Genomic DNA, 18,989 nt, shown 5'->3' with positions numbered 1-18,989 from the left:
CCAACATCATACTCAATGGGCAAAAACTAAACTCGTTTCCGCTAAGAACAGGAACAAGACAGGGATGCCAACTTTCACCACTCCTGTTCGATATAGTACTGGAAGTGCTAGCCATAGCAATCAGACAAGAAGAAGAAATAAAAGGCATCCAAATTGGAAAAGAAGAAGTAAAACTGTCCTTATTCGCAGATGACATGATTCTATACATAGAAAACCCAAAAGACTCCATCAAAAAGCTATAAGAACTTAATAAATGGATTCAACAAAGTAGCAAGATAAAAAATTAACACCCAGAAATCTATGGCTTTTTTATGCAGCAATAATGAACTCACAGAAAGAGAAACGAAAAACAAACAAACAAACAAACAAAATCCCATTTACCAATGCACCAAAAAAAGTAAGATACTTAGGAATAAACTTAACTAAGGAAGTAAAAGACCTGTACTCAGAAAACTACAGGACATTGAAAAAAGAGATAGAGAAAGACATAAGCAAATGGGAGAACTTAGCATTTTCAAGGGTTGGTAAAATCAACATCATTAAAATGTCCATACTACCCAAAGAAATCTACAGAATTAATGCAATCCCCATTAAAATACCAACAGCATACTTTAAAGATCTAGAACAAACTCTCCAAAAATTCATCTGGAATAAAAAAAGACTCCAAATAGCCACAGCAATCCTGAGAAAGAACAAAGTTGGAAGTATCACAATACCAGATATTAAGCTATATTACCAAGCCATGGTTCTCAAAATGTTCCTGGTACTGGCACAAGAACAGACATATAGAACAATGGAACAGAAGAGAGAATACAGAAATCAACCCAAGCCATTATGCTCAATTAATATTTGACAAAAGAGATAAGAGCATACAGTGGAGTCAATACAGTCTCTTCAATAAATGGTGCTGGGAAATTTGGTCAAATACATGTAAAAAAAAAGAAAAAGAAACTAGATCACAAATTTACACCATACACAAAAACAAACTCAAAATGGCTAAAGGACTTAAATGTAAGATGGGAAACCATAAAAATCCTACAAGACTCCATAAGCAGCAAAATAGCAGACATATGTTATAGCAATATCTTTACAGACACAGCTCCTAGGCAATGGAGACCAAGGAGAAAATAAACAAATGGGACTACATCAAAATAAAAAGCTTCTGCACACCAAAAGAAACCATCAACAAAACAACAAGAAAGCCCACTGCATGGGAGAACATACTTTCCAATGTTATTTCAGATAAGGGTTTAATCTCCAAAATTTACAGAGAACTCGTACAACTTAACAAAAGGAAGATACATGATCCAATCAAAAAATGGGCAAAGGACCTAAATAAGGACTTTTCGAAAGAGGACATACAGAATGCCAACAGACATCTGAAAACATGCTCAAAGTCACCAATAATCTGAGAGATGCAAATCAAAACAACAATGAGATTCCATCTCACACCTGTCAGAATGGCTATCATCAACCAATCAATAAATGACAAGTGCTGGCGAAGATGTGGAGAACAAGGAACCCTCCTGCACTGCTGGTGGGAATGCAGGATGGTGCAGCCACTGTGGAAGATAGTATAGAGTTTCCTCAAATATTTAAAAATGAAACTCCCATTTGACTCAGTAATCCTACTTCTAGGAATATATCCCAAGAAACTAGAAACACCAATCAAAAAGGATATATGCACCCCTATGTTCATAGCAGCACAATTTACAATAGCTAAGATTTGGAAACAGCCTAAGTGCCCATCAGCCGATGAGTGGATTAAAAACTGTGGTACAGCCCTAACTGGTTTGACTCAGTGGATAGAGCGTCGGCCTGCGGACTGAAGGGTCCCAGGTTTGATTTTGGTCAAGGGCATGCACCTTGGTTGTGGGCACATCCCCAGTAGGGGGTGTGCAGGAGGCAGCTGATTGATGTTCCTCTCTCATAGATGTTTCTAACTCTCTATCCCTCTCCCTTCCTCTCTGTAAAAAATCAATAAAATATATTAAAAAAACAGTGGTACATCTACACAATGGAATACTACAATGCTATACAAAAGAAGGAACTTTTACCTTTTGCAGCAGCATGGATGGACCAGGAGAGCATTATGCTAAGCAAAATAAATCAGTCAGAAAAGATAAATATTACAGGATCTTACTCATATATGGGATATAATGATCAATGTAATTTGATGAACAAGAATAGATACAGAACAAATGACAACAGAGGGAAGGGGGTTAGAGAGCAACCAAAGGACTTGTATGCATGCATATTAGCATAACCAATGGCCATAGACACTGGGGCAGTGGGGGCTTGCTCAGGGTGGGAATGGCTAGGGGGGTGTCAATTGGGGAAAAGGGAGACATATGTAAAACTTTAGAAATAAATAAATAAATTTAAAAAATAGAATCAGATGATCTTAAATAACAAAACCCAACCAACCAAGCAAACAAACCAAAAAACCTTCAAAACATCAGAGCTGGCTCTGGCAATCCCTTTGGGATCCAAAGTGCCCTTGCTAGTTTTTTTCTAGGTTGCCTTTCTCACTACCTGAATCTTCTTTGTACTGTGTCCTCCTCAGAGAAACTGATGAGCTTGAAGGGGGAAATCTGAAGAGCATTCATTGAAGTTCTAGGTCTTCTTTTCCTATTGATCTCATCATTGAAACACTGGGTAGACATCAGCCTTCCGGGCTCTCTCATGGGATTAATATTTTAATTTTATTTATATTTGTGAAAGGAAGAACTTTGGCTTTATTAAGAGAAATTTAGCCATAGAGATAAGGAAGAATAGCTTGTTTTGGCAAAAGGGCCTTCCTAGAACATTTAAAGAACACTCTATTAATGGCCACTTGTATTATACAGAGTGGGGCAAAAGTAGGTTTACAGTTGTGAGCATCTGAAATGCAGAGTTTGTTCTTTTTTTTTTAAAAAAAAAACACACAACAAATTCACATTTTATTTACGTTGAGATAAACTGTACAAAATTGACTTTCTTCACCAAAAATAACAGCAATATTTTCTGTATTATTCCTAGATAAACTACAAAACACATTTTTGTAGGTTCTCTAGGTTTTGGTTATAAATCAAGACGAGGCAATAGATATAATCATGGAAAAGACAGAATAAAACAGACCAATCTTTTGTCAGTATCCATAGCCTCTGATCCTGTCTTGACCATGAAACAGAAGTGTTCAACATATACTTGCTAAAAAGCTTATGAAGATATAGGCTCAACAAAGGAATGTAAACAGCAACACCCAGATGTGGAACAATTGCAGGTTCTTCCTTCAATGTTTAACAGTAACTTGTTTAAGATTATCGAATAAAGACAAAATCTACACTGAAATCCTTGTTTGGCAAGCTCAGGTTTCTTTCACTATCTGGTAATTTAATTGTTCTTTAAGATTTTTATTTTATTTATTTTTTTATATATTTTATTGATTTTTTACAGAGAGGAAGGGAGAGAGATAGAGAGTTAGAAACATCGATGAGAGAGAAACATCGATCAGCTGCCTCCTGCACGTCCCCTACTGGGGATGTGCCCGCAACCCAGGTACATGCCCTTGACCGGAATCGAACCTGGGACCTTTCAGTCCGCAAGCCGACGCTCTATCCACTGAGCCAAACCGGTTTCGGCCTTTAAAGATTTTTAATAGTAAACTTAAAACTCCTGCTATTCAAAGGTTAGTCATGAGCTTCATTGTAAAATTTTATGAAACATATTCCTCTCACACCTTCTCAAAATTTATTTCTTCAAAGAACTGGTAACTCAATACCCAACAACAGGATTCACAGTGATAATAAATGCTGTGTCTAAAATGACTTAACTAAAACAATTCTAAAGTGCCATTAGCAGAGACCACGCAGAAGTGCAGCGTGGCACTTTCAATGCTACCCTCTGGAAGAACAGTTAGTTCTTCAAAGCATGAGAGTTCAAACAGGCCATTTAAATAGTCAGATTATCAATGGCTAATGTACTCAAGATATTCAGTGATTAAGTGGCCTACATATATCTTATAGCTTTTCTATATTTTCAAATTCCTTAGATTTTTTCAATATCAAATATAAGAGAAAACCCATTTTAAAAGTCTCTCAGGTATTTTTGATAGTTTCAGAATTATCTGTAGGAAGCTCTGACTTAGTTTTATAGAGTTTGATACATGTGTCCACCATTAAATCCAAATCATGTTTTATATCAAAATTTATGTTAAGCAAAGCTAAGTTACTTGACCTTTGGTCTGTCAAAGGGTTCCTCAGGTATGCTTTGAGACGCTTTCGCCCATTTTCATAGCGTTCATTCTCAACCTTCATCACAGGAAGAATACATAGCACCTTCAACAATGCATAAACATTATGAAAAAACTTGATGTCTGGCAGGTGGAGGGCTTCATAAATGGTGGATGGAAGCTCTATATCTTTTCCTCTGTGGTTCCACTTGATTCTCCAACAATGCAGCTCAGCTGAGAGTGTATCAGGATTGGGGAAGTCACTTCTGTACATGTCAGCCTGGTGCTCCTCTGATGTATTGAATTTGAGCTGTCCCATGACAGAGGGGACCAGAGATAAGCATTTAAGAGCTTTGAGATGCTGTTCTGAGAATATATCTTTCAGTTCCTGAATAATGTGTTCCACTGTTGGAACACTTAGAGCTTCTTTATAGTAACTCTCAGAGGCCAGCTGAGATTCCAGGCTCCCTTGCTGAGCTCTGCGGAATTTCCCAGGGAGCTTCATTTGAATATCACGTTTGGTTGCCAAATTGGTGGCTTACTCAAACCAAAATTCATGATAAACTTCAATATTTTCCATCACTTCATTAAGTGAATGCAGCACTGCAGTCAAGCTACTGGCTGCAAAGAAGCATCAGAGGTCTGACCCTGGAGATTTTTCCCAAAGGCTCTTGTAAAAGATAGAACATTTTTAAGAACGACAATGGTAACAATGAAATCAAAATCTGTTACTGCACTACAGAGTACAAATGCTTAGCCCGCTATACAGTTATTCCATCTAATATTTGTATCATTATTTATACCATCTAACATAAAACAAGTGCTTGTAGGAGGTCTACTGAAATTTCAAAAGCATCATGCCTGCCTCTCCACTGAGAATGGCAAATTTCCTTCAGTTCTTTACCCCTTTCTTCATTGTTCTGAGAGGACAGAAATCACATTGTCAAACTCTAAAAGCAGTTGTGGTGATCGATGGAAAAAAGAACAAACTTCCTCAATTGTTCCTAACGCAACAGACACTCCCATACAGGTACCAATTTTGCCACCCACATATTTTAGGACTGGAAGAGCAGAGTGCGTAGACAGCTTGGGGATATTTCTCCAAAAGTCTAGAAGCAACAACTTTCATTTTGGAAGAAAATCCGGAGACGGAAGATGGCGGCAATATAGGCAGACGCATCCCAGGTCGTGTCCGGGAGCAAATGGAATGAGCAGCTGAAACTAGTAACACCCACACCAAATTGGCGAAATTGCTCAGCTGGTGAGATGGTTTGCAGCCGGGAAGAGCAGAACTCCCCTGGAAAGGTAAAAAAACCAGGGATTTGGGCAGGAAAGTTTGCCAGACCTCTGAGCCCAGAGGGTCGGAGGGAGACCTTGTGGCAGACAGCCGCGTCCCTTGGGACAGGCACAGACCCTGACGGGGGAAAGGAGAACCGCGGGATTCCTGCCGCCGCCAGGGAAATTGAGAGCTGGGTTCTGTGATCACGGAGGACTGAGCCTAAAGGGGGCAGCCTGAAGAGCTGACCTGACCATGCAGTCCCGGTAAGAGAAGAAGCTTACAGAAACCAAGCCTTCCCCGTTTCCGTGGCCGGCGTTTGTTTGTTTGTTTTCACTGAATCCTGTTCATGGGACATTTTGGATACAGACACTCACCTGTGCTGAAGAGAGGGAGAGTGTGCGGAGGAGTGGAATCTGGGGAGAGACTTGGGAGAGAGGGGTAGCCGGGAGAGGTGGCAGCGAATTGAGTGCTGAGACACCCCTGAGCCCAAGACTGGGGCAGCCATTCTCTCCAGAGAGTGAGACTCCTCCCCCCAGCCCCCAGGCAAGGAGCACAGCCACACCCAGATTCCACCCTGTACAAGATCAAGGATTAAAATAACCTGATCAGTCCCTGGGAGTTAACAGGGTCTGGCCTATAAAGGGATTTTCAATCCCAGCAACAACATAGGGCCGGTAACTAACTATTACGCAGTCAGCTCTGGGCAGTGAACTTCCACTGGACAGAGAGGCCCTATAGCCTCAGAGGCCAACCCCAGAACACTGCCACCCAGAGGCTGACCCACAAACTGACTCTTTGCTAAACACAAAATAAGGCAGTCTGGGAAATAAATGTGGCCTGCTTTACAATAAGGACTGTGGTTTACAACACAGAGGAACAGAATATCGCAGGGAAACTCAACAATCTCCTGAATACCTGACAGGTCTAAGGCGAGCCACACTGAAGAATAGAAGAACCGAAGGACCTTCACTACTGCAATTTTTTTTTTCTTTTTTCACCTTTTAACTAAGAAACCAATTTTCTTTCTTTTTTTTTTCTTCTTTTTCCATCAACTGATTTTACCCTTTTAATTACTACCTTCTTATTTTTAACCAGTATTATTACTGCTACCATTTTACCATTTTTTAAAGCGCCATTTTATTTTCTCTTTATTTTATTTTAGGATTAGTGTTCTCCATTCTATTTTCATCGTTATATTATTGGTTGTTTCTGGTTTGCATTCATCTCCAGGGAACTGTTGCTGGAATTTTTTGGGATTAATGGCTGTTCTATAGGAGTTTTCTCCTCATATAAAAAGTCTCTTCCCCTCTTCCACTTCATTCTCTCTTTTCGCTCTATTTTTTTTTCTTTTCTTTTCTTTTCTCGCTTTTATTTTCCCCCCTCCTTTTTCCCAATTTTATTTTTGCACTCCTTTTTTTGGTCACTACTTTTCTTTTCTTTTTTCTCTTTTATCTTTTTCTCTTCCTTCTTCCTTATCCCCTAATTCTCTTAATTCGGGTGGTCACCTTCATTTGGGGTTATTAATATCGTGAATATATTTGTGTATAGTGCCTGGTACGTGGTGCCTTGTTGTGTTGTATTTTGTGCCTTTAAATCAATGCAGCAGATCCAAGCAACAGCAACCTCCTGAACACCACATCCTCTGCTGAGGAACAACAGCTGTACGTGAAACCTCGCCCTACCGGCCAGAAGAGCCACCACAGCTGTGAACAGCACCCACCAGAGGAGCTGCTGCCAACTGAAGAGCAGCTGCTACCGCAACCGCCCGAAGAGCAACCACAGACCAAGGAGTCACTGCCACCAAGGGAGCAACCACTGAACGACTCAACATCTAAATATGTCAGTGAGATCAAACATGGGTAGACAAAGAAACTCCCAAAGGAAAGAGAAGGAGGACTCTCCAGAAAAGCAGCTAAGTAATACAGAGGCATGCAACATGACAGAAAAAGAATTCAGAATAAGGGTCCTAGAGTGCATAAACCGGATGGTGGAAGAAAATCCACTGGACACAATGTAAGCCTTGCCACGACAATATTCCATGTTTAATCCGCACTTCTCAGTTATCGTTGTGTGAAATGTCATAGCCAAAATTTCGGCATCAGCTTCATAAGGCAGGAAACCCACAAATTCCTCTCTCAGGTTATGAGCTTCATCAACAAACCAACACAGGCAGGTGCTCTTCCCCTGCTATGTCCACTAGGTCGTCAGTGATAATCGAAAAGAAGTGAGAGTCTCTCACTTCCCTGAGCGTTTCTTCCCGAATGCAGCTCTCACAGATCTCCAGCATCTGTTTCTGCTGTGCTTTTGAACAGAACAGTGTGTTGACTGCTGTTGTCTCAAAGCACTTTCTCAGAACCTCTTCACAGAATTTATCCGGCACTCCAACAGTGCCTGAAAGTTATCAAGAGTAAAGAGACCTTCGGGGATTTCATCAGCTTCATGTCCATCTAGAGGTGTGTTTTGTTTTCTCATAAGAATCAAAATTTCAAATAAAGATTTTAAGTATTCTTTGTTTTCCTTCTCCTCAAGGGTTAAAGGTAAAATGTCTTCATCCTGTTCTTCATCCCCTTCTGTATTGGAGTTCTGAGCATTGCTGTTGTTGATCTCTTTATGTTTTTGTTCCTGTTCAGAAGTTTCGTCAACAGGTCAAGGCCTTTTTAAAAGGCATTCAGAAGCTGAGTCATTAACACTAGCACTTACTTTTTGTCTGTTTCAGTGTCCTGATTTCATCTTCACTCAATTCTTTTATTCGTTTTCTGTGTCTACTATGTGGATTGTTAAAATGACTGGTAAGATCAAATATTGTTGGTATTGCATTATTTCGAAGAACTGTCCTAAGGACTCTCCCAATGACTTCACAAGTATCTGCTTCAAATAATTTTGAGAAATAACTAACCCAATCATTCTTTAGTTTTCCAGTGCCTCTGCAAAATGTATAGTTCTACAGATGATAGAGGTCTCAAAGTGTTTGACACATAATTGATAATGTTTATTTAGTTATCAGGTGTTTTATCTTTTAAGTCTGCTTTCCTACAATTTTCCACCCACTTCTGGCATCTGGCTGGATCCCTCGGGAACCTGACGAAGGCCAGATCCAACTGAGTGCTCTTCTGCGTGCAGTTGGGGGCCGCCCAGAAGTTCGGCATCGTCACCGCCCACGGGCTGGCCCAGCGCTCCCCTCCCTGTCTCCTCAGGGCAGCCCACCTGCCCGGCAGGGCCCGGGAGGGGATCCTGGCCGGCTGGCCGGCTGGCCGGCTAGGCAAGGCTGGCGCGCCTGGGGGAGGGGCAGGTGGGCGGAAACTATTCTTGTATTATTATTTAGTAACTAGAGGCCCAGTGCATGAATTTTTGCACTGGTGGGGTCCCTTGGCCTGGCCTGCGGGGATTGGGCAGAAACCAGCTCTCTGACATCCCCTGAAGAATCCTGGATTTCAAGAGGGCACAGGCCAGGCTGAGGGATCCAATCAAGGCCAATTGGGGCCGAGGATTTTCTGTGGGAGGACTCCAGGGCATGTCTGGTCTGTCTCGCCCAGTCCCAATCGGCTGGACCCCAGCAGCAAGCTAACCTACTGGTCTGAGCATCTGCCCCCTGGTGGTCAGTGCAAGTTATAGTGACTGATCGAATGGTTGAAGGAACAGCTGGACACTTAGCATATTTGGCTTTTATTATATTGGATTATTGTATTATTTTCTATATGAGCAATTGTAAACCTACCTTTGCCCCGCCCTGCAAAATCACAAGACTGGCTGCTGGACTGGTGTGAAAGCCTCCTTCCCAATCATAAATATCTTAAGGCTCTTTTTCATTTACTTTGGAATGGTGAAGAGGCTGTACTAGAGGAAGTGTGGCCAGTCAGCAGAGCAATGGCCAGGGAATTCTATAAGGTGCTTTATTTTAATTCCATGTGATCAGCATTATATGGCTGCAGGTTAATCTCTCCATAGGGTTTATAGTCAGCTCCAATCTCCTTTTCTTTTTACCATAAGTCTACAACCCTTTCGCTGCTAATTAGTATCTCTTAAGGAAAGGCCAGGAAAAGGAAGTGCAGTTTAAAGGAACTGGTCTTTCTTCATATAAGCAATTTTTGGATGGTTACAGAAGGAGATTGAAAATTTGACAGTCTCATTTTAAGGTATTAAAATAACTGTGAATTTCAATTATCCAGGCTCTTTATGTTGCCTCCTCCATGTCTTCATTGGCAGGTACCTGCCGTTTTATTTATTTTAAATCCCATTACAGCCTTTTTTTCGATCTAGAGGAGAAAGAAATATTTCACATATTCACATCATTACAAGTATAACTTTTTCCTCCAGCATAATATGAGGTTGGCATGTCAGGAATGCAGATGTTTGTCTATATTTGTGAATTCCAGCCTTTTCCACAGTCCCCTTGTTAATTGTTCTGTCAGGCAGCTTTTGACTTTTACAAAATAAACCTGACCTGTGTGTCACTGCCTTTTTAAACAGAATTAAATCTCAAAGAATAAGATGCCTTAAAGGACCTATGGTAGGAAAAAGAAAAAGCCTAAGTCAATGGAAATGGAATGAGATTGAAACCTTGGGGTAAAATTACTTGTAATGAATTGGAATTTTTTTCTTTTTACAAGATAATAAAATTAGACTCCTTAAGAACTATTCCTTGGGATTAAATGAATGGCCTAAGGATACTAAGGGTGATGAGGGGGTTGGCCTGTAGTGATTAGGAGACCCAGGGCTGTTGCTTATAGGTACAGACAAAATGCTTAAGTATGTTTTCTGAATAACCAAAAGTTACTGGTCATTAACAAAACTGATGGACCATTTTTAATCAGAACGACAGAATTATTTGAGTCTGTGTGGAGAAATTGCATACATCTAGATATCAAAATGAATAACTTAAATCAATCATTAATATGTTTATGTTTCCATGGTACCAAGCATGAAGGACTGGAAAACAGCCGAATAACCGATTCAGCTCTAGTTATTTTACCTTGATGCCTCTGCAAATACTGTAAGTCTTTTAAGGATAGTCAGCATGCCTGATATTTCCTTTCTCTTCCACACAATACCTACCATATAAATAGACCGCAATAACTGCTTGATTAAATGTTTTATAGGATATTTACTTGTCTGTATAAATAAGTTTATATCAGTCTGCAAAGCTATCTGTGGCAAGGATGTCTAAATGATTCTCTCAAAGATTCCTGCTTCCATCCCGTATTGTAGGGTTGCTGCTGCATAGTGGCTATCAAGCCATGAACTGCATTTCCAGCCCCTCTCACATCTAGATAGGGCCATCTCACTAATTGAATTTTAGAGGAATTGCTTTGTCATTTTAAGGCCAAAGTAGTTAAGAAGCAATTACTTTAGTCTATTTCCCTATCTACTGGCTTAATGGAGAGAACTCCAAGTGTTCAGAGAAGGTCAGAAGTATGAGATGGAAGTATCTGGGTGCTTGATGCCCATGTGGAAGCCCTTCACAACCAAGAACATTCACATTGGACTGTGAAATAATTTTACTGTTATGCCACTAAGAATTTGAAATTTGTGTTTAGAGCAGCTAGTAATATCTTCATTAACACACTGTGAATGTTAGTATCTAAGGGCTAAAATAATCTCTTGGAGGTCACTTCTATTATCTTCATGGAATCAGCAGAAAGGGGTAATAGACATTCTGATAGGTCTCTGTTGCCTCAGCACTGTCATAAAGTATTTGTGCTAGATGTCTTCTATTTGCCCTGTTCAAATCCTCTCTCCATTCTTCTTTTCCCTGCTCTCTGTCCTCTGTAATCTGAACTGTATGGATTACATTAACCAGCTCTCTTGCCCTCTGGCATTTGGCTGAGTTTTGCTAACAGAAAACTCCCACAGGAGGTCCGAGGGAAGGAGGAGAGTGAGGTCAGAGTATTGATTCCTTTGGATCCCTCACTGTGAGGTTTTCTTGGAGTGGCTGTGTCCCTCAAACAAAGGTCAATGCTCCTCTCAAGGAAGCCTTCTCCACACCTCTCTCTCCTTTTCCATCCAGCAATCACCGTTCACCTTGTGCCTTCAGGTCTAGGGCTGGTAATAGCTTTGTTGCTACTAGCTCTGAGTTACTGCACTATCCATTATGTGTCTCCTATATCAAATCCACTTTTATATAAATAGCCCCTTTTATATATTAACTAGTGGCCCGGTGCATGAAATTCGTGCACAGGGGAGGGTGTGTTCCTCAGCCTGGCCTGCACCCTCTCCAATTTGGGACCCCTCGAAAGATGTCCTGCCAGTTTACAGGGATTGGGCCTTAACCAGCAGTCGGACATCCCTCTCATAATCTGGGACTGCTGGCTCCTAACCGCTCACCTGCCTGCCTGCCTGCCTGATTGCCTCTAACCACTCTGCCTGCTGGCCTGTTCACCCCCAACTGCCCTCCCTCCCGCTGCTGGCCTGCTTGCCCCCAAATTCCCCCCCGCCAGCCTGATCACCCCAAACTGCCCCCCTCCTGGCCTGCTCGCCCCTACCTTCCATCCTCACTGACCTGCTCATCCCCAACTGTCCCCCTGCTGGCCTTCTCACTCCAAACTGCCCACCCCCCGCTGTCCTGATCACCTCCAACTGACCCCCACTGATGGCCTGCTTGCCCCCAATGGCCCCACCCCCCACCAGCCTGATCACCCACAACTGCCCTCCCCTCTTGGCCTCTAACCGCCTCTACCTTGGCCCCACCACCATGGCTTTGTCCGGAAGAACATCTGGAAGGTCTCCTGGAAGGTCTCCCAGTCTAATTAGCATATTACTCTTTTATTAGTATAGATATATTTGTCTGTAAATATGGTTATGATTGCAGATATGAGTAGGACCAGGTAAAATTTTATAGAATGGGCCTTTTATTACAGATGGTTTGCCATGTATGCATTTTTTCTAAAGAAGTAAAAATTACTTTAAAAAGTGTTTCAGGAAGACTTTGAGAAATGTACAGTATCTGCTTTTCTTCCAAGAAAGTTGTCACTTTTATGCCAGAGTGAGAATTATTTGTATGCTTTGTATGTCAGCATTGGACCACTGTGATGGGGGGGCACTTAGCTTGACTTGAGAGTAATTATCTTGCTCACTGGCTGGGAGGGAGGGTGTGTGGCAGAGGAGATAAATACTCGGTTCTGGATTATTCATAGATTGCTGACTTTCTGGATTGATTGTGCAAGCCCCTCCTTTTATTGATGTCCACCTTCTGTTGACAGACATCTACCCTGGGAGAGAAATGAGATGAAACTCTCTTTCTTTTCATTGTAAAAAGCATTTGAATTCCTAAGGTGTGATAAGGCCACCCAGCCGTCCACAGTCAAGGTACACATTTTCATGGAGGATGTTCCCACTCTTGAATAAATTAAAACAATTTTTTTCTTTTAATTTAAAGTTTCTTCTATAACTGGTTTCTTGTTACTTAAAAGCTAGGTTTTTTTTGAAACTGCTTCCAAAGCTTTTCAAGCTGTATATGTCCTTGGAATGAATTTATAAATAAGAATTGAGCCCGGCGGGTGTGACTCGGTGGTTTAGCATCGACCTATGAACCAGGAAGTCACAATTTGATTCCAGGTCAGGCCACATGCCCAGATGGGGGTCCGGAGTTGCTGCCTGGCCTGCGCCCCAGCCCTCCCACCCTCCGATTGCCATGGTGGCAGCAGACCAGCCGGCACCACCTGGCCTGGCCCCGGCCCTTCTGCCCTCTGATTGCCATGGCGATCACGGGGCCACCGGCCAGCGGGCAACCCAGGCCCCCGGGGGGGTTCGGGGTTGCCTCCTGGCTTTCCGATGGCTATCACTGGCTGGGGGGTGGGGAAAGGCGGCCTTTGCCCACCCCCCAGCTCTTGCCTGCCATCTGGGTTGCCGATCACCATTCTTCAGTCCTTCCCCTTTCGCCTCCCATCATTGTGTGTATGCAAATTAACCGCCATCTTTGTTGGCAGTTACCACCATCTTTCTTGGCAGTTAATTTGCATATCGCCCTGACCAGCCAATGGGAAGCATGTCGGAGGTATGGTTAATTACCACGTTTGTCTATTATTAGATAGGACTAGAGCAGGGGTCCTCAAACTTTTTAAACAGGGGGCCAGTTCACTGTCCCTCAGACTGTTGGAGGGCCGGACTATAGTTTAAAATAAAAAACTATGAACAAATTCCTATGCACACTGCACATATCTTATTTTGAAGTAAAGAAACAAAACTTCAAAAAAAAAGGCCCTCCTAACTTCAAAAAAAAAGGCCCTACTAACTACAAAATAAAAAAAAATAGACCTCCTAACTTCAAAAAAAAAAATCCTAACTTGTTCTTACCTCGGTCCTCAGGCAGCAGCAGGCTCTGTACAGGCAAGCTTGTGACTCGTCCGATCACACCCAAGACTGAGAGGAGGAGTTGAGAGACAGAGAGAAGGAGGGGAGTCGGAGAGTGCGGTGCACATTCCACACATGTGCACTGCGGGCCTGGGATGAGTCGGCTGCTAAGCAACTGGCATTGGCGACAAAAACACCCGGCCGGCCTGATAAATATTTTTGGCAGGCCGCATGTGGCCCGCAGGCTGTAGTTTGAGGACCCCTGAACTAGAGGCTTGGTGCACGAAATTCGTCCATGGGTAGGGTCCCTAGGCCTGGCTGGGGATCAGAATTGATCTGTGGGGAGACTGGTGGGGCCCCCCTGCTGGCACCTGCCTGGTGCTGCCCACTCACTGGCCCTATCCCCCACACCGCCGCCAGTTGCCTCCCTGTGCGGTGCAACATGGAGAGATGGGGGGGCCCTCACTGGCACCTGCCTTGGCTGGCCTAGGAACTGAAGACTGGGGGCAGCTCCTGCATTGAACATCTGCCCACTGGTAGTCAGTGCACATCATAGCGACTGGTCATTCCACCGGTTGTTCTGCCGTTCAGTCGATTTGCATATTAGGCTTTTATTATATAGGACTATATCTCACAGTTGGGGAAAAAGATCCTCTTAGGTTGACATCTCTTGAATTCTCTTAATTTGAATGTGCCATCTGCTTTTTGTTGAGACCCTGACTGATAAAGAGAACCAGAGTTAGATGCTCACAAGACAATCTCCATTAGTCAATATGAATCTGCTAATCTCACCCAATTCTGGTTCTGTACACTTTTTGTAGGGCTTCTCATTTTCTCCCAGTGAGAAAATGTAGCCAAAGCCACTGAGAACAGTGTAGCTCAAAGTAGCTGGCTATAGGTTTGATGTTTCTTAAAATGTTATGCATGTGAATTTTGTTTTTTACACTATATCCATGCTTTAAAGAAATGGAGCATAGTAGTTGGGAGTAATTGGCATCAGTAAGGCTTCAAGTTAGCTTTCAAGATAAGATGTCTCTACCACTTATTAGCAATTATTTTAGGCAAGTTACTTTGTCTCTATAAGCCTGAGTTTCCTTATCACTAAAGTGAGAATAATAATACCTACCTTATGTGATTGTTTTGAGGACTAAATGCTTGACTCATATTAACTACTCAGTAAATTTAACTCCACAAACCATATATGCTTGACTAAAATTGATGCTCCAAGATGGTCTTTGTTTAGCCTATGAATTCATATACTTTCTTTTTTGGAACTTTCAACATTTTTATTTTTTAAAAAATTTCTTTATTGATTAAGTTATTACATATGTGTCATTATCCTCACATTACCCCCCATAACCCCCACTTATGCCCTCACTCCCCTGTTGTCTGTGTCCATTGGTTAGGCCTATATGCTTTCATATAACTCCTTTGGTTGATCTCTCCCCCTTACCCCCCACCCTCCCCTACCTTCCCTCTGAGGTTTGACAGTCTTTCAATATATAACCACACATATCTTAGTTTGAAAAGCATGCATACATTTGGTAAAGTTAAGTGTAGTAAAAGCAAAGCAGCTGCAAGGGCAAAATTGCTGACATTTGATTTCTCAGAAAAAGAGACAAAAGAAGGACAGAGAAATGCAAAAAAGGAAGGAAGGAGAGAGGGTAGAAGGGAAGAGAAGGATGGAAGGAGGAAGGAAAAATGAAGATAGAAGAAGAAATGTTATCTTCAAGAGGCTGTATAGAAAAATTATGAGAAAAAATGAAACAGAAAAAAAGAGGCTGTAAAGTATGACAATTAAGAACATAAACCTCATTTAAAAACCTGGCTCTGTTACTTATCAACAGTGTGAACTTTAGACAAGTTGCTTAACATCCATGTGCCCCAGTTTTTTTAAAATCTGTAAAGTGGGAGATAATAATAGCATCTGTCTTATAGGATTATTGTAAAGATTAAATGAGTTAACATGTAAAATGCTTACAACAGGACCTGGAACACAGTAAGTACTATGTAAATGTTTATTATTATTTACTATTTCTAGGGGAAATTCAGAACTTGTATTCTTTTACACATAATTTATTTTGCACTTTCAGTCATTTTTATTTACAGTTTATGTGCAATGCAATTCAATTACATAACATGAGAAATTACTATGAATAAAGCATAAACATACAAACACAATATACAATCCAAAATAGATGTACTGCATTCAGGTATTAAACGAAAGGGAATATTCATTCTCATACACAGCAGCTTGAGATCTACTGGGTATGGTCTTCCTAGGTGGGTTTCTAAAGATGGAGAAATAATGATCTTGGTTATCAAGGCTACTGTGGCCATATTAGATCCTGGAACATCTAAGCATCAGAGTGTGACCCTGTGAACAAAAGATTTAGAGAGTGTCTTTTTAAAAAGGTTTTCTGCATCCAGGCAGTTATGAGAAGATTTAACTTCCCTGGCTGGTGTTGCTCAGTTGGTTGGAGCATCATCCCATGCACATAAAGGTCACTGGTTCAATTCCCAGGTTTGGTTTCTGGTCGGGATGTGTGCAGGAGGCAACCAATTGATGTTTCTCTCTCCTTTTCTCTCTCCCTTACTCTCTCTCTCTAAGATCAATAATAATTTTAGAAAACAACATAAAATATTGACCAAGAACAGGAAGTATTCCAAATATGGCTACTCTGATTCATAGTTTTTTTTTTAATGTACAGAGTCTAAAAGTTTTCCTGAATTTAATGTAAGCTTCCAGTTTTCACTTCCCAAATACTTAATTTACAGTTTTGATTATTTCATATATTTACCTTTTCAATTTTAATATTTGTCAATTTTATCTTCATAATCAATAATTTTAAAGTGTCAAAAGTATTTAACATATGCAGAAGTAAAAAAGCATTTTGAAATTAGTTGAGGACAGTATACTGCTACTCTTTGGAATAGTTTAGCTAAATGAATCTGTTGCTTTTATTGAATAAGAATAGGTGATAAGTGTATAAGCAAAATTTACTCATTATGCTTGGATTTGGGGTAGATTCCAATCCCTCATTGTCCTGGCACATGTCAATTACTACACAAAAAGTCAAATGCTGTGTCAAATCCAAAGCCTGAGAGGAAAGAGTTCAGTTCTCAAGAGAACAGTGATAGCTTAACAATATTTAACTTTATCTAGCATCACATTGGCATTAAATTAGTACTGTGAAACAATACATTGAGGATTTATAGGAACACCTGGAAGTTCCTTCTAATGTACATATAAATAGAACCATAGCTTTTTGCATTACCTAACTCTTTTATGACCTTATAACTTTAATGAAGCAAATGAAAACTGACTCTGTTCCAAATTCCATCCTTTATATCTAGATAAGTCTATTTATTTTCAAGGTAGAATTGTGTGTCCATATCTCTTAAGCCATATTTAAGGAAATCATCTCTGTCTGAACTAGTGTTGGATGTGTCTCTTCATTTTACAGATGAAATTCCAGCAGATTTAATATTGGCACACACCATCTAATCAAACCCTGTACATCAAGCATCTCAAACTCAAAGGCTAACGGGCCAAATAAACAAGGTTTAAGTTTATGTGGGCCGCAAAAAAATAAAAGCTTCAATTTTCATAGAAATGTAGGTTTATTTCGATAGAGACATGCTGAATACAAAGGGCTGAAATAAATGAGTCACCGTTAACATAAAATAATAGAACATTTTAATGAAAATTAATACTTTTTCTTAAATATTAACTTACCAGACACTGAATAACTGCCCAAATTAATAAGCATAACACAAATAAACCTATTTTTCTTGTTCTCTAAAAGCAAAATATTTCCTGTTGTGCACCAACAAGTCAGTCCAAGATTAATGATGTGGCAATTGGCTGCTAAAATATTCGCTGCTAGTATGAGTGGAGAGAAATGGTGTCCCTGTGCATAAGGTGCGTAAGGGAAATGAATGCAACACGATTCTAGTAATCAGTCATTAGCAAATGTTGTAGTTCGTTATTAATAATTATATATAAGAGGATATTGTAAAAATTAAGTTACAAAATTTTTATTAAAATGTTTTTTACATACCATTATATTGGCTGAGCTGCAAAAATATTTGTTGTGGGCTGCATGTCGCTCGCGGGCTGCGAGTTTGACATGCTTGCTGTACATGCTTTTCAAACCAGTCAAATTTGAGATCTTCAACATTTTCTGTGCCAATGAAATTAGGTGTGGAATTAGCATATTCAATGAAGATTTGTTTTTTTCTGGTCATACTGGGTGTCTAGAGGACATTTGGATTGGGTATAGAAGATGGAGAAGTATAGATGTTTCTTGGCCTGAGTCTTTTAATGGTAGAGACGTAGAAGAGCAAACAATATCACAAAGAGACTGGCTGTTGACTGCAGAGCACTGCCAATAACCCTGGTGCTGGCATTTGCTCCACTTGGGGTAGTTGAGGTATTGTGGGAAGGGTTACTTGCAAGTGTTACAGCAGTTGTTTGATTTGAATAAATCTGCATGGGTAGGAGCAGTGCCAGAAGCAGCAGCCTTCTTTTTTCTTCTGTGCTATAAAAACCCCTGGAAATTCACATTTTGGTCACATTTCTGCATAGAATCAAACACCTTTTTCATGCTTACTATCAAAAGATAAATATTTTTCCCAGTAAATATATCAGGACCAGGAGGAAATATGTGAGCTAATTTCAGGGCCATAGTTTAAGGTTAGAAATTAGGACACTCAATAAAGTTTCCAGGAGAGATCAGTCCAGGGTCCCACTTAGTCAGGAGTCAGCGTTTTTTAAGCCATGATTTAAAACTTAGGCTGAGAATCCAAAGTCAGTAAAAGGGTCAAAGTCAAGTGGAGGCTGAAATAGAGTTAGCCACCAGAACAACCCTGAGGATGGTTATTAAACAAATAATGATAGGCAAGTTGTTCCTGACCAGTCAATCCAGAAGATAGCCATAGGTCAATAAAGGGTTGACTCTCCTTGAGTAAAATTAGGAGACCAGCCATGATATCATGAGCCATGACATATATCAACCAAGAGATCAGTATTTGCCTGTTTTTTTCTACCTACATGTTACAGGTAGAAATTCTGACTCTAAGTCAATCTGACAAATTGAAAGCAAAACTATTAGCATAATACCTACTAATAAAGTAAGCCACACTTTGATAAAAACACTGGTTTGTAATTAATATCAAAGTAGTTAATTATCATTATTAATGTTTGAA

The 18,989-nt window shown here is 40.7% G+C and overlaps 1 pseudogene; it reads right to left on the bottom strand.

Moving 5' to 3' along the window:
* Positions 1-3,629: 3,629 nt before the first annotated feature.
* LOC132223484 (52 kDa repressor of the inhibitor of the protein kinase-like) lies at positions 3,630-8,638 on the bottom strand (annotated as a pseudogene).
* Positions 8,639-18,989: the final 10,351 nt, after the last annotated feature.

This window comes from Myotis daubentonii, chromosome X, assembly GCF_963259705.1.
Source record: "Myotis daubentonii chromosome X, mMyoDau2.1, whole genome shotgun sequence".
Lineage (NCBI taxonomy): Eukaryota > Metazoa > Chordata > Mammalia > Chiroptera > Vespertilionidae > Myotis > Myotis daubentonii.
The sequence above is the reverse complement of the archived record's forward strand: the minus strand, read 5'-3'. Positions and strand labels throughout refer to the sequence as shown.